Source organism: Lycium ferocissimum, chromosome 4, assembly GCF_029784015.1.
Source record: "Lycium ferocissimum isolate CSIRO_LF1 chromosome 4, AGI_CSIRO_Lferr_CH_V1, whole genome shotgun sequence".
Classification (NCBI taxonomy): domain Eukaryota; kingdom Viridiplantae; phylum Streptophyta; class Magnoliopsida; order Solanales; family Solanaceae; genus Lycium; species Lycium ferocissimum.
This window is the reverse complement of record NC_081345.1, coordinates 36994675-37008682: the sequence shown is the minus strand read 5'-3', so window position 1 is coordinate 37008682 and position 14008 is coordinate 36994675. Positions and strand designations below refer to the sequence as shown.

At 39.2% G+C, this 14008-nt stretch overlaps 1 long non-coding RNA gene across 1 annotated transcript; it reads left to right on the top strand.

Moving 5' to 3' along the window:
* Positions 1 to 95: 95 nt before the first annotated feature.
* On the top strand, positions 96 to 5581 carry LOC132052685 (uncharacterized). The gene is made up of 9 exons (XR_009414018.1): positions 96 to 294; positions 652 to 1062; positions 1186 to 1244; positions 1365 to 1469; positions 1577 to 1642; positions 1778 to 1930; positions 3278 to 3355; positions 3939 to 5091; positions 5274 to 5581. It is a non-coding gene; the product is annotated as an uncharacterized LOC132052685 (long non-coding RNA).
* The last annotated feature ends 8427 nt before the right edge of the window (positions 5582 to 14008 follow it).

The following is a 14008-nucleotide window of genomic DNA, read 5'->3' as shown; positions in this document are numbered from 1 at the left end:
CTGATTTACTGGAAAATCCAAGTGAATAATCTTGTTTCGCTTTTCTTTTTTCTCTTTGCTATTGCCAGTGATTCTAGTAATCTGAATGCTATATTGCCAGCACATATTGTCTTTCTTTTAATGTGTTAATTTTCTTGATATTGAACAGATCCCTCTTTCGTAAATATCTGAGGATGCTTGACTGGCTTAACCAGCGATTGTTTGATGCACTTGGTTCCTTTGGTGTAACCAACGACTATCCTTAATGTGACCGTTTGATGCAGTTGGGCAAGTATAATAGCTGTATTAATAATGGTAAGAGCTCAATTTGATTAACAACCTTCCGTAACAAGTTTGTCAATATGTTGAGGTGTGTTTCTATAGAATTTATATTAAATATAGTTGCTTGTAGAAACTTTTTTTGAGCTCCTGAGTTATCTTTACTGTGGGAGTAGAACATATGTACTTCTGCTCACGTACAGAACGGCAGTTGCTTTGGGCTCGTAATAAAAATTTTTACTTATAAAATGGCTCCATGTGCTGTTAGCCAAGACAAAACAAAACACTTTTATATCAAAACAAAACACTTTTATATCTTATGTTTTTCTTTCTAATGTCAACGTGTTAGATCTGGTTTTGGCTTGCTTGTTCTTAAGTTACTGTGTTTTATAGGTCTGGCGTATAAGGACTGGTCAGTGCTTGCGGCCCCTTGAACCTGCACATTCTCGAGGTGTCACCATTCTTTTCTTCTCTCGAGGTAGAAGTCAGATCTTAAGCACATCCTTTGACAGCACAGCAAGGTTTTAATCCTTTGACCATTTGCTGTGTCGGAATGTCATCACTAAATGTTAGATGTAGTGGTTTTAGCTAAATGATGACCTCAGGGCGCGTTATAGCTATAAATTGATTACTGTTGGTCTTTATTGGGAGAAGCATGCCTGATATCTCTGTTTCGTTTGTTGTAGAATTCATGGCCTGAAGTAAGGTAAATATTTTAAAGAATTCCGTGGATATTCATCTTATGTGAATGATGCCATGTTTACTTTGATGGATCTCGAGTCAGCACCGCATCTAGCGGTGAAGGTAAGCTTGCTGTCTTTCAAGTGATGGCTGAGAAAAGCATGTCAGTTTCTTTTCCATTTCTATTTTATTGGAGCTATCTACTTTATTCTGTGTGCATAATTTGTCTGAGTTGCCTCAAAACAGGTCTGGGATGCCAAACTACAGAGTGTCTGCAGACATTCAGACCACCTCCTCCTTTAAGGGTATTCGACTTGCCTGGCCATATTACCACTATATTACTTATTAGGTGTTAGGTTTTCTGAGGATACTTTCTCTTACGTGATTGTGGTTTTTTGAACTTGTTTGAATCTTTTTCTTTACAGGGTGGTGATGCATCTGTGAATTCTGTCCATCCTTTCCCTAAGAATATAGAGCACATTACAGTGTGCAATAAGACGTCATCTATTTATCTGATGACTCAAGGACAGGTAAGCATTGTTGTTTGTGGATCATTCTTCTTTCCTATTCTTTATGTTATCTTGATGGAGCGCAGCATGTATGGTACCTTCAGAGTTCTTAAGTTATTATTATGTAGGCACTCAAGTACACTCTCTGTCATCTGATTTTCGAATACTCAGCAAAATCTGTTTTGGCCTGTAAGGTGGGATTATCTTCTTTAGTACTATGAGCATAAAGTTTTGAGAATGTTGTTTATTAGGCTCCAGATTAACCATTTACTCATTTAAGTGCTACGTCAGATGTGATTGCACTAATGTTAGAACCAAATTCCTTGCAGCTCTAATATCAGAACTGTAGTTGAAAGGAAACTGAAGGTAGTTCTGTTGGTGAAGCACCATTGTGCACTGCCTGTGAGAGGGTAGTTTTTTGGATGCAGAACCAGCTTAAACAGAAGGGGACAAAAGAGAGAGTACTAGAGTATGTGGATCAAGTAAAGTCACTACTTACTCTGCTTCAGAGATACTCACTAATCAATCGGAAAATAAGCTACCTATTTGCTTAAAAGTAATTATACCCTGAAACTATGAAGTCTGAGTGGCTCATGAAAGATAGGTTAAGGACAAGTGACCTGCACTTGCCGAGTTTCTAAAACATAAAATGTAGTGGGCTAAAGGCTGCTCTATTGTTGTATCGATATCAATTTTCTTTTCTTTTTGTCAGTATTATGGAGAGAAGGGGGTTCAGTGTCGTATTTGCGATGAAATAGAAAGTCATCCTGGAATTATCTAGTAGTTAACTACTACTAATATTATGATATTTCAAAAAAAAAAAAAAAAAAAAAATCTACTACTCATATTTTGATGGATATGCTAGCAAGAACACATCACTGAACCATGCTATAATAAAGTAGTTCTGGGACAATGTCGAGTTGGAAATAAAAAGGAATGTGTAGGAGAACAGGAGAAACAAGAACCTTGATTTCTAATAAATGAGTAGCTTTACAGACAAGAGGTCATGGAGGACTCAGATTAGGGTAGAAGGCTCGTAGGTAGTCTCGCTTATCCTTTCGTACTAGTAGTCGCAGTTTGCTATATAGTTTATTGTCCTTTGGTTCCTGTTACTATTTGTTGTTTCTTGTACTTTGATTATCTTATTTATCTATTGTAGCTACTGCTCCTTTTTTTTCAGGCTTTTTCGCTTTCGTTAGTTTCTTTTTCATACTGCTTTAAACTGCTTGTCCTTATCTGACATTTTTCGTCATGTTTTCTCTTGAGCCGAGGGTCTTTCTGGAACAGCCTCCCTACCTTTGAGGTCGGGGTAAGGTCTGCGTACACTTTACCCTCCCCAGACCCCACATTGTGGGATTTCACTGGGTATGTTGTTGTTGAGCAACTTTACAGACAAAATGTGATCGAAACCAACTGCTGTAAACGAACTTGTTGTGTAGCATTTCTTATTGAAACGGCTTTGATACACCTGTTACCTAAAAACTTTGGTTGATAGTATATTCTTGAAACCAGAGAAGAGATTGCTACAATTTGTATACCTATAATGTCTTTGTTGGAACTGTCATCTACTAGTTTGGAAATGAGGTCTGGTTGATTGATAATTTGAAATGAAACTTGAAACTTTTCAATTGGTAGTCGTCCTCTGTCAACGTCTTGGCAATATGAGTTACTTAACTGGTTTGAGCTTTACTAACTAGCTCAATTACTGAGCTTTACTAACTAGTTTAATTAGATCCTAGTTTGTTGCAACCACACAGTTCATTTTATACATGATGTTTGAATGCATGAATAGGTAAATGAAATCTGAATGGCGGATTTTTGAAATGCAGACCATGTTTCGAGAGATGTCGCTACAACTCAAACACCAGAGCATTTGAGTGAGCTTCATAAAATCCTTCCGGTGAGAGGTGAGGCAGTCTAATTCCATGTTATATTTTTTTGTCCGATTCTTATTGTTCCTTCCTTTAATATTCGTGCTGAGATAAATGTTTGGTTTATCTGACATATGCTACAATTGGGAAAGAAAGAATCAAAATGAAATAGAGAATTTCGCTTTAATTAGCTATCCGGATAAAAGGACTTTACTAGTATACTGGAGTGGTTCTTCAATAACCATACAGTGTTCGGTATAAGTAAAAATATAAATGGTTGATTCAAAATTAACTCAGTACTTATGCTTACTTGTCAAAGTTGGAAGCTTTACCTTCAATTTTGTTTGTTAGTTCTTGTAATTGCTAAAATCAATACAGATCCGGTTCCTCTCAAATTTAGTCTTGAGAGGCTTGCATGAATCTCCTTTGCAAGAATGTAGGGAGCCTAATTTTCACGTAACAGCTGTTATTAATGCCTGTAGTAGTTGTTGTTATAGTAGAAGCAGGTGCTGCACTATTATTCCCAACAGATTCTTTTTGAATTGGCCTTTTGCAGAATTTTTGCTCAATCTGAAATACCTCCATAGAGATTTTCTGACATACTGCACTGTCATTTCAGTTGCAGTGCTTGTGGTCTTGGGTCAAATGGGCAGATAGGCTGGTTAGCTTGGTATAAGAAATGAAGCACTCTTCTATTGAAAGAGTCTCATCCTAGGCTCTCCTTAATAGCTACTGATCCGGATGCAATAGTCGCAAGCAATAGAGGAGGCAACATTTGGGACATACACTTCAGAAGGAATTTGCAAGATTGGGAGTTGGGTGAGCTCTCTAATTTGTATAGTCTGCTAGAAGGTTGCTCAGTAAATCCTCACATCCCAGACAGTCTGAAATGGTATGGTTCAAGCAAAGGATCCTATACAGTCAAGGAAGGCTACAACAGACTTAAAATGACAAATGCTTTAACTGACCATTGGCCTTGGAAGCTGGTCTGGAAGACTAATCTCCCTCCAAAAGTCAAATGTTTCATTTGGACAGCTCTTCTAAATGGTACTCTCACTCAAGACAAATCTCAAGAAGAAGGGTATTCAGACAGCCAGCAGATACTTCATGTGCCACCTTACAGATGAGACAGGGAACCACTTGTTCTTACATTGCCCTGTGGCAACAGACACTTGGTCCATGTATTCTGCAGTTTTTGGCATCAGCTGGTCAACACCACTCACCCTAAAAGAAGCAGTTGCAAGTTAAAGTCTATGGAAAGTGGATAGATCCATCAAGAAAATCTGGCAAATGGTACCAGCCTGTATATTTTGGTGTATTTGGATGGAAAGAAACAGCAGGTGTCATGATGGGATTTCAACTCCTGACTGCTCCCTGAGATCTAAAAGCTTACTGTATCTTTTTAGTTGGAGCAATCTTTCCCCTGTAAATGATGCAATTTCCCTTTTAGATTTCATTAGTTCCCTCTCAATGGCTTAACAGCCTTTATTTTTGCTATAGGTTTTAACTCCCAGATCTTACTTATTTTTTTGTTTTCTGGAGTTATCACCTACTTTTTCTCTGTAACTTTCTTGCATCTACTTGATGCTTTTCAATACAACCACTTCATCAAAAAAAAAACAAAAAAAAACAAAAAAGAAATGAAGCACTCTAAATCATCAGAATCTGAGCGTGGGACTTTGTTTTGGGCAAAGATAACCGGTGGACGTTCTGGTGGAACTGTTTGTGTTATTGGGAGCAACTATTTAAGAAGCAATGAACAACTTATTGAGGTAGTTTTCTGTAGCTTTTTTCTTATACAATTGTTGAGATAAACTTCTTTGCAACAAAAGGAGCAGCATTTTGTTTGTACACAGTTCTTGCGATTGTTTCTACATTTGTGGCATTCATGTCTGTTCTGTTTTAGTAGTTGCAAGATATTCTAACTGTTGTGTAATTGTGTTTCTAACTGCAGATTCAGCAAAGATACAAAGCTGCCACAGGATTCTCCATATGTGTTTAAAGGTTCTTTGCCTGGTGATTCTTATAAATGGTGGGCTTGTTCAAGAAATGTCACGTATTGCGAATGGTCATGATTGCAGAAGCTGCTAGTTTCTCTAGGGGAAAAAATAGTGGCGAAGTTGCCTTGTTTTTTTCGTTGTTGAACGCATTCTTTTTGTTTTAATAATTCATACTTTTTTTTACCGTTGGAAGATAAGAAAGTGAATGTATCGAGTTTGATTGTTTTTGTTTTAAGGAATGACTTTGATTTTGGGAATTTGGTAATTCTTTTTTCGGAAAAGGCTCAAATATGCCATCCAACTATCGGAAATCTATTTAATTTCAATAGTTTCTTTGATTTTTATTTTTAATGCTATAAAACTTATTTATGCCATCGCTCGTTACCAAAAGACTCATCCATGCCATTTTTGATTGGTTAAATACGTCGATTAAGGTGTCGTTTAATTCATAGTCAATTTTAAATACCAAAAATAAAATATCGATCCATACACCTTACCCACCCACAACCATAATCTAGTTGGAGGCCACGTGTCATATATGGTATTGTAAAACCGCTTAATGAAATAGTGGATGAGGATAAATGAGTCAAACTATCTGCATAAATGAGCCATTTCTATAGTTTTGATGGCCTGCCATTTCACTACATGGCATAAATGAGCCAAACTATTGACGAGTGGCATAAATGAGCCATTTCGATAGGATGGCGGATTTTACCGGGTTTTTCCGTTCTTTTTTTTTTGAATTGTTCTTTTGATTTTTATTTTTAATGCTATAAAAGAGTGATTGGTTAAATACGTCGATTAAGGTGAATTCATAGTCAATTAAGCAAAAAAGGTAAGAGAGTAAGGTCCGGCGTACACTCTACCCCTCCCGGACCCACGACGGAAATTTGTCTTAATGTCTTAAAAAGAGACAAGCCTTTTCCAAATACCAAACCCTGTGTGTGTGTGTGTGTGTGTGTGTGTGTGTGTGTGTGTGTGTGTGTGTGTGTGTGTGTGTGTGTGTGTAACATAAAGCACTGTGTGTGTAAGTCTCACTTTTACAATTTTAAACCATTCCCTCATTCCCCCCATCATCCAAAACAAAAGAACTCCTAGTTGTCCGGATCCCCGTAATGTTTTTCTCTCCTCCTCTCTCCCTAACTTTCTCTCTGTTTGCATTTTTTTTTCTTCTCTTCTTTTCATGTGGTTCTTATTGTGTGTTGTTGAGAGCGTAAAATTGTACAGTTCTGCTACTGTTGGTTGATTGAGATTAATGTAGCGTATAGCTACTGTGGAATTGTTTGAACTTGAAAATAAGAAGAAAATTAAGAAAAACTGGAAAATAACTTGATTACTATTCAGATATTGTTCAATTACATCATACTAGGCCCTTATAGACGAGCCAGCTATCAACTCTAACAACTTGTACTACATACGCTACGTGTCAACATCTCAGTGGGCCATCTCAGTGGGCCATCACTGAGGGACTTAATTGAAATACCAAAGAACATAAGGGTAATTACTCAAACTAAGATACTCAGCTAAAAATAGAAAATAGGCTAACACACACACACAATAGACGTGTTGGCCGCAACACCGAATGTCTTCAAATTTCCATGCTGGAACGTTCATTAATTGACCCGAACAGCCCAATGCCACGACTTAATCGTGACAATTTCACTCCCCTTCGAAGAACTCTGGTCCTCAATCTTTGAAATCTGGAAATTGGGAATGAAGAAAGGCGTAATCTTCCCACGTTGCTTCATCCTTGGTAAGATTAGCCCATTGTACTGACACCTGAGTAATCGCCTTATTGCCCCTTTTTACCATTTTTCGTTCCAAGATCGCAACTGGTTCGACTAACATTTGACCATTGTCACTGCAGTAAGGAGGATCCATGGACGCCACCTTTTTATCTCTAATTTTTTTCTTCAATTGTGACACGTGAAAGACTGGATGGATCCTAGACCCTTGTGGCAGTTTCAATTCGTATGCAACCTGCCCAATCTTCTTCAAGACTTCATAAGGCCCAAAGAATCTGGCTGACAATTTTAAGTTCTTACGAATTGCGACCGACGTCTGACGATACGGCTGTAGCTTGAGGTATACCATATCTCCAATTTCAACTTCTCTTAGAATTTGCAAACTGTCGCATGCAATTCTGTGCTCTAGTTAGATTATCCTTCAGCACTTTATTGATCAACTGCCTCTCTTTTAATTCTTGATCTACAGCTTCCAACCTTGATTGTGAAACAAGCTCAAAGGAGGTTGAGGTGGATCATAACTGTAAAGAGCCTTGAAGGGAGTCATTCCTATGGCGGATTCGAAATTCGAATTGTACCAAAATTCCGCCATTGGAATCCACCTACTCCAGTTCTTAGGTTGGTGACCAGTCATACAACGCAAGTAGACCTCTACACATTGATTAAGTCTTTCTAATTGCCCGTCCGTTTGAGGATGGTATGTTGTGCTTAATTTCTGCTCAATTTGTAACCCCTTAATCATTTCTCTCCAGAATAAGCTTGTGAAAATGGGGTCCCAGTCCGAAAGTACAGAGCTTGGTACCCCATGGAGCTTACATATGTTGTCAACAAACAATCGAGCTATTTGTGTTGCATTATAGGGGTGTGTCAAGGTGAAGAGATGAGCATACTTTGTGTGCCTGTCAATGACTACTAGGATAGTGTTTTTTCTATGAGACTTTGGCAATCCCTCAATGAAGTCCATTGTCAAATAGGCCCAAGCTCTAGAAGGTATCGGTAGTGGCTGAAGTAATCCTGGATATGGAACATGCTCTCTCTTATTTCTTTGACATGTATCACAAGTTTTAACCCATTCCTTGACCTCCTTGAGGAGAGTAGGCTAATTAAAGACTGTCCTCAACCTTTGTTGTGTTCCCAGAATGCCTGAATGACCACCCCATGAAGTAGAATGCATTTGTTCAATTAGTTTTTCTCTTAGTTGATTATTACAGCCCATCCAAACTTTTCCCTTGACTCTCACAATTCCTTCAAACAAGGTAATATCTGGAATGGAATTAGGATCAATACGCCAACTGAGTGATAACTCTTTGGACTTCTTCATCATCATCATAGCTGGTCATTATGTCTTGCATCCATTTGGGAATTGCAACAGCGATACTTAAACATTCATCTTCAAGATTCCCATTTGTCTCTTCTGTTTCAAACCTTCTCGAGAGTGCATCCGCCACTACATTCTCACTCCCCTTCCTAAATTGAATCTCGTAGCTCAATCCCATCAGTTTAGTGATGCCTTTATATTGTAAAGCTGTTGTGATCCTCTGATCTCTTAGGAATTTTAAACTGAAATGGTCCGTCTTGATGATAAAATGGTTAGGTTGAAGGTAGTGTCTCCATTTTTCTACTGCCAATAGCAACACAATTAGTTCCTTCTCATAGGTGGACAGACCTAAGTGCTTATTACACAAAGCTTGGCTTAAAAAAGCTATGGCTTTGTGATTTTGCATCAGTACCGCCCCTACCCCTGCCCCACTTGCATCCACCTCTACTATAAAGGGAATAGTAAAGTCAGGCAGGCCCAAAACAGGGGCAGTAAATCAAATTGTCGAAGGCTGTCGTAGCTTGCTTACTCCACTGAAATCCTCCCTTCTTAAGCAGGTTCGTAAGGGGTTTGCTAATGAGTGCGAAGTGTTTAATGAATTTTCTATAGTAGCCTGTCAGCCCTAGAAAACCCCTTAATCCTTTGATAGTTGATGGATAGGGCCAGTTAAGCATTGCTTCTACTTTGGTACGGTCAGTGCTAACCCCTTCCTGTGAGATAATATGCCCGAGGTACTCCACTTGTTTTTTAGCAAAACTGCATTTAGAAATTTTTGCAAACAGCTTGTTGATTTTCAAGACTTCAAACACAATTTTCAGGTGCTCTTTGTGTTCGTCCAAGCTACCACTATAAACTAAAATGTCATAAAAAAAGACAAGCACGAACTTCCTCATATATGGGCTGAAAATTTGGTGCATTAGGGCCTGGAAGGTAGCTGGGGCATTAGTTAACCCGAAACATGACTTGAAACTCCCAAAGTCCATGGTGAGTTTTGAAAGCAGTCATAAATTCATCACCTTTGTTTCTGATTTGATGATACCCCGACCTCAAGTCCAATTTAGAATAGTAGTTTGCACCATGTAACTCGTCTAACAGGTCCTCTACTACCGGAATTGGGTACTTGTTCTTTATTGTAATTTCATTGAGCCTTCGATAATCCACACAAAATCGCCATGACCCATCTTTTTCTTGACTAGAATTACTGGAGAAGCGAAAGAAGAAACACTTGTGGTTATTATTTGTGTTTCAAGCATTTCCTTCACCATCTTCTCAATGGCATTCTTCTATATGAATGAATATCTATAGGGCCGCTGATTAACTGGTTTAGAACCTGGGACCAATTCTATGGGATGGTCGTAAGTTCTAGAAGGGGGTAGTCCAGTTGGTTCATGAAATAGCTCTTCATGCGACCGAATTAATTGCTCAATAGACTTAGGAATAGGAGTGGTCTGTTTTGCCTAGGCCATAATGGTTGATAATTGGCCTGTTAGTACACTCTGGCCCATTTCCAGTAACCTTTTAATCACCTTTGCGTCATGCTCCTCGATCACACCATTGCTCTTGCAGCCCATTAGTGTAATTATTTTATTATCTCTAAAAAATGACACACTATGGGGTCTAGTGTGCAACACCATCGGAGCCACCGTGCTGACCCAATCCATGCCTAGAATGATGTCACATCCCCGTGCCTTTAATAGCCTCAAGTCAAAGGCGAATATTTCATCATTCATAGTCCATGTGAATTTTGGGCTTTTATGCGTGCAATACATATCCTGTCCATTTGCTACTTTCACTTTCATGGGCCTGGGGAAACAAATCGTCTTAGCGTTCATTTGTTTGACAACTTGTGGGTCTACAAAGCCGTGGGTCGACCCACTATCAATTAACACCATGACTATTTGCTTTTTAATCCATCCTGCGATTCGAATAGTATTTGGGCTGTCATCTAAGCCCAACACTACATTAAGTGACATTTCACCTTGCTCTTCCTCCTCTTCAACTGTTTCTTCACCAGCAATTTCGTTAGTAAGTTCAGCATCTAAAGCTTCTACAAAATTCTCTTCCCCTTCCATTGCATTAAGTCCCCTAGCTTTACAAACGTGTCCAGGTATAAATTCTCATGACACTTAAAACAGAGGCCTTGGGCCCTCATCTCATCGAAGGAGGACTTCTGGGTTACTGGGCCTTTGCGGTTCGATGTTTCGGCTGGTTTAGCAACAGAATGTGGTTGTTGGGCTCTTGTAGAAGGAAAAGGGCTGGTTCCTACCGCTGCCCTATTGGACCTGCTACTGTAGTTGTATGTCTGTTTGGCTAAGGCATTAAGGGATTCTTCATATAATTTAGCCGTGTTGAAAGCAGCTACTAGTGACTGAGGATTGGCCACCTTGACTAATGGCCCAATCTCTGGTTTCAAGCCCCCAACAAAACAGGTTACAAAATACAATTCATCTAAATGGGGCCTAACGACTTGCACCTTCCCTCGTAAGATTTCGAATTTCTTTTGGTAACTTGTAACGTCACTCCATTGTTGCAATCTGTTAAATTCGGGCACCACATCTAAGGGCCCCGTGCCATCGAACCTCTCACATAAGTTATGACAAAAGTGATTCCAATTAATGCGGCCACCATGGTCTATGACGTATGAATCAAACCAACTATCAAAACCTGCTTTAGTACCCACCGCAATATATGTCATTTTAGCTTGTTCTGGGACTTGATAATAATCAAAATAGTATTCGCATCGCCTAATCCAACCACGCACATTATTTTCGTCAAACTCGGGAAACGTTAACCGTGCTTTTAAATGACGTAGGTGATTAGCAGAGTTTTCAGGGTTTGAGAAAAAATTTGGAATGGATTAGGAATTAGGCTCGGAATAATATGGGGGTTAGGCAGTGGTAATGGGTGCAGGCGAGTTGTAAATAGGAAATTGATGAGAAGGAAAATAAGAGGGTTGGGCTGGGTACTAATAAGATTGGGCTGGAACTTGTGTATATTGACTTGGAACGTATGAATATTGGTTAGCATAAATGGGTATTTAGGCTGGTGGTTGAGTATCTGTAGTGGTTATGGGAATATAGGTCCCAAAAGTTAAGGGGTTAGAAAGGGGTAACGATGGTGGGTAATTTCCAAGACTGCGGGGTGTAGGTTGTCCAGAGGGCGAAGCCAAACTGGTAAATGGTCTTGAAGCATTAAGTGTTACAGGAATAGTTGAGCTAAAAACTGAGCCGAGTGTGTGGGAAAAGTGGGGGTTCATTAGGGGTAAGGATAAAACGTTAACGTTTCCAGAAGTGATGGTGTTTGAGGCAGGCAAAACACGAGTGGCAAGAGCTGAGCTAGGGTTTACCATTTGAAATAGGGGACCACTGGGGGTCGTCGGTGTAGATGTGGGTGGTGGTGGGGATAGCCCTAACACTGATGAACTTTCCGATTCAGCGTAAGAATTTCCTTGTATAGCTGCTAAATACGATCTGCCTGACATGGGTGATTCTCCTCTACGTTGATTTTCCAATACCAAGGTCTCCATCCATTCCATTCTTTTGTTTGAAATCTCCATGAATGTTTGAAGCTGCTGCTCTAAGGATCTAGAAGCACTTTCTCCCCCTACGGAGGGAGTTTTATCCCCCATTAAACACCAGGAACGATGCTCTGGTACCAAACTGTAGCGTATAGCTACTGTGGAATTGTTTGAACTTGAAAATAAGAAGAAAATTAAGAAAAACTGGAAAATAACTTGATTACTATTCAGATATTTTTCAATTACATCATACTAGGCCCTTATAGACGAGCCAGCTATCAACTCTAACAACTTGTACTACATACGCTACGTGTCAACATCTCAGTGGGCCAGCACTGAGGGACTTAATTGAAATACCAAAGAACATATGGGTAATCACTCAAACTAAGCTACTCAGCTAAAAATAGAAAATAGGCTCCCAAATAGACGTGTTAGGCCAGCCCAACACTGAATGTCTTCAGCCCAATGCTGGAACGTCCATTAATTAACCCGAACAGCCCAATGTCACGACTTAATCGTGACAATAAACCTATCATTAAACGAACTATAATTCCCAACGTTTTGGGAGGGTTGACCACTCATCATTATTGCTGAAACCAAGCCTACGGTAGGATAACAGGCCCGTTCCTGATTATGCTATTGGGCTAAATGAGGATTTTATTTGGGATCCAGGATGAGGACAGGTGTCATTATGGTAGTGACTTATAGGAAATATGTTGGTTATAACAACGAGTGCTCGTGACGGTTATGCATATTATGATTATGCTTAGGCAAAGATTGTGCTTCTCATCCTCAATTCTCTCTACATCTCTCATCCCCTTCTTCTACTATCCTTAGTTACTTTAGTTTCAGTATTCTCCATTGTAATCCACTAGTTTGTGTGTTGCAATTACTATTCAAAAGCTGTAATTGTATTCCCCTTCTTATTAATGTAGTGAGGACTTTGGGTATTGTTATAGCCTGTAACCTGTTTGATGAATTGTCTGAGAGACGATTTCATTCGCCCGTAAAGTCTGAGTAACCAAGCGCTATTAGAAGTTAGTCAGGTAGGTCGTGGGCTGCTTGGTCATCGAGCTGAAACTCACCTCGACTGTGATAGACAGGTTGTTAAGGTGGAAGTGTAGCTACGATTGCGAGTATCCATCTCATTGCTTAACAAAGTTGAGATGCTGTACTAGTTATGTGAATATTGTGATTATTTACTTGGTATTTTTGAACTGCTAAGAAGATGAATACATTTTGTGTCACTGACTTTGCATATAGTTCTTGACTGATCAGTGACTGAGCATGGCTGAAGTAAGTTCACACATGAATTGAGTTCAAAGAGTCACTAAGCACCACCATTTCAGTTTTCCTGTAATCTTTTCAGATGATAACTGTATAATAATACCATAGAAATAGGTGACTGCTTGTGAAGCTTCTCAACTTGCTCCTTACCTATGAGTTGTTTGCTGACTAACTTTGAAGTGACGAGTGCAGACCTAGTGAACTAGCTTAAGTAGGCTGCTGTGATAATGTTGCTGTGAAATAATGCCTAACTTGCTCGAGGCAGGACACCTAAATTTGGATAAGCTGAGATTTTGTGATGAAATTTAGGGCCATGTGTTGCGGAATTTTTTATACTAGTGAATGAGACTGATTAGCCCCTCCTTCTGTGTGTATCTCTATGTTACTATGTGTGTCTATCTAATTGGTGGTCTACTAGAAACATTAAAATCAAATAGATGTAAATTATGTATGAATCCTATATATTGGATATTAACTCTAATCAAATTTTGAATGAGCTGAACTTTCTATACCTTGAACTAGTTTTCTCAGTCATGTGCAACACTCTGATGCATCACTGCTTGTGCCTTGTTCTTACAGTCTAATAACTATTTTAGGTACTTCTTGACATGAAATGGCCTTTAGTTCATCCGAAATGGTCCGAGGAAGAGAAACACGACATAATATCAGTGACACATCTTTTGAGGGAGACCCTCTACTTTGCTTTTATTATATGCTCCCTCCGGATAAAAAAGAGTGTCCACTTAACCAAGAAATGATTCCATTTGCAGAGAAGAGGTTCTAAAGAAAGAATAGGAAATAAACAAAGTGCCACATTTTACA